The sequence below is a fragment of the Rhinolophus ferrumequinum genome, chromosome 12 (assembly GCF_004115265.2).
Source record: "Rhinolophus ferrumequinum isolate MPI-CBG mRhiFer1 chromosome 12, mRhiFer1_v1.p, whole genome shotgun sequence".
Taxonomy (NCBI): domain Eukaryota; kingdom Metazoa; phylum Chordata; class Mammalia; order Chiroptera; family Rhinolophidae; genus Rhinolophus; species Rhinolophus ferrumequinum.
In genome coordinates this window covers 5,813,841-5,816,381 of record NC_046295.1, presented here as the reverse complement: position 1 = coordinate 5,816,381, position 2,541 = coordinate 5,813,841, and the positions used below count along the sequence as shown (strand labels likewise).

The 2,541-nt window shown below is 37.1% G+C and overlaps 1 pseudogene; it reads right to left on the bottom strand.

Moving 5' to 3' along the window:
• On the bottom strand, window positions 1-1,813 carry LOC117032038 (tigger transposable element-derived protein 1-like; annotated as a pseudogene).
• Window positions 1,814-2,541: the final 728 nt, after the last annotated feature.

Sequence of the window (2,541 nt, the reverse complement as noted above, 5' to 3'; positions counted from 1 at the left end):
CTAAAAATAATGTACATACCTTAATTTAAAACATTTTATTGCTAAAACTTGAAACCTATCATCTGAGCCTTCAGTGGGTTGTAATCTTTTTGCTGGTGGGGGGTTTTGCCTCAATGTCGATGGCTGCTGACTGATTAGGGTGGTGGTTGCTCAAGGCTGACATGGCTGGTAATTTCTTAAAAGAAGACAACAATGAAGTTTGCTGCATCATTTGACTCTTCCTTTCATGAACAATTTCTCTGTAGCATGTGATGCTGTTTGATAGCATTTACCCACAGTAGAACTTCTTTCAAATTTGCCGTCAGTCCTCTCAAACGCTGCTGCTGCTTTTTCAACATGTTTGATACGTAGTAAAATATGTAGTATTTTAAATCCTTTGTTGCTATTTTAACAATCTTCACATCTTTATCAAGACTAGATTCCATCTCAAGAAACCACTTTCCTTGCTCATCCATGAGGCGCAGCTCCTTATCCCTTAAAGTTTTATCATGAAATTGCAGCAATTTGGTTACAATTTCCAGCTCCACTGCTAGTTCTAGTTCTCTTGCTATTTCTATCACCTCTATAGATACTTCCTTTACTGAATTCTTGAACCCCTCGAAGTCATCCATGAGGGTTGGAATCAACTTCTAAACTCCTGTTAATGTTGATATTTTGACATCTTTCCATAAATCACAAATGTTCTTAATTGCATCTAGAATGGTGAATCCTTTCCAGAATATTTTCAACGTACTTTGCCCAGATTGATCAGAGGAATCACTACGTACGGCAGCTATCACTTTATGAAATGTATTTCTTAAATAATAAAACTTGAAGGTCAAAATTACTCCTTGATCCATGGGCTGCAGAATGGATGTTGTGTTAGCAGGCATAACAACTACATTAACCTCATTGTACATCTCCATCAGAGCTCTTGGGTGACCAGGTGCATTGCCAATGAACAGTAATATTTTAAAAGGAATCTTCTTTTCTGAGCAGTAGTTCTCAACAGTGGGCTTAAAATATTCAGTCAACCATGTTGTAAACAGATGTGCTGTCATCCAGGATTTCATTTATAAAATACAAACAGAGTAGATTTAGTGTAATTCCTAAGGGCTCTTGGATTTTTGGAATGGTAAACAAGCATTGGCTTCAACTTAAAGTCACCAGCTGCATTAGCCCCTAACAAGACAGTCAGACTGTTCTTTGATAATTTGAAGCCAGGCATTGATTTCTTCTCTCTAGCTATAAAGTCCTAGATGGAATTTTCTTCCAATATAATACTTTCTTGTCTACACTGAAAACCTGTTGTTTAGTGTAGCCACCTTCATTAATTATCTTAGCTAGATCTTCTGGATAACCTGCTGCAGCTTCTCTATCAGCATTTGATGCTTCACCTGGCACTTTTATGTTATGGAGATGGCTTCTTTCCTTAAACCTCATGAATTAATCTCTGCCAGCTTCAGACTTTTCTTCTGCAGCTTCCTCACCTCTCTCAGCCTTCACAGAATTGAAGAAAGTTAAGACCTTTCCCTAGATTAGGCTTTGGCTTAGGGGAATGCTGTGGCTGATTTGATCGTCTACTCACACCTCTAAAACTTTCTCCGTATCAGTCTGTTTCACATTCATGTGTTCATGGAATAGTTTTTTTAATTTTCTTCAAGAACTTTTCCTTTGCATTCACAATTTAGGCAACCGTTTGGTACAGGAGGCCTAGCTTTTGGCTTATCTTGGCACTCGATATGCCTTCCTCACTAAGCTTAATCATTTCTAGCTTTTGATTTAAAGTGAGAGATGTATAACTCTTAATTTGACTTGAACACTTAGAGGCCATGTTAGAGTTATTAATTGGTCTAATTCTTATATTGTTGTGTTTCAGGGAATAAGGAGGTCTGACGAGAGGGACAGAGATGGGGGAATGGCCAGTTGGTGGACTAGTCAGAACACACACAACATTTCTAGATTAAGTTTGTCATCTTATACTGGCACAGTTTGTAACACCACAAAACACTTAAAATAGTAACATCAAAGATCACTGATCACAGATCACCATAACAAATATAACAATAATTAAAAAGTTTGAAATACAGTGAGAATTAGCAAACATGATAGAGACATAAAGTAAGGAAGTGTTGTCAGAAAAATGGCACCAATAGACTTGTTCAACATTGGGTTGCCAAAAACCTTCAGTTTGTAAAAAACAAACACAAAACAAAAACAACTCAATATCTTTGAAGCACAATAAAAGGAAGCACCATAAAATGAGGTATGCCTGTACTGCTTCACAGGGAATGCAAGTGCCTTATAACAGGGCATTCTCAATTCTTCTGCCCAGTTCCTTATAATATTGTTGTCATTTATTTCACTTATTCATAAGCTATAGCCACAGAACACATTGTTATTATTAACATATTGCTACTAGATCAATTAAGAATGAGAGGAATTCCAGTCAAGATAGCACAGTAAGTAAATGCTGTGCTTACCTTCGCTCTTGACCACATCAAAATTACAACTAAACTAGAGAAAACCATCCTTGAGAGTGCCTGAAGTCTAGCTGAACCA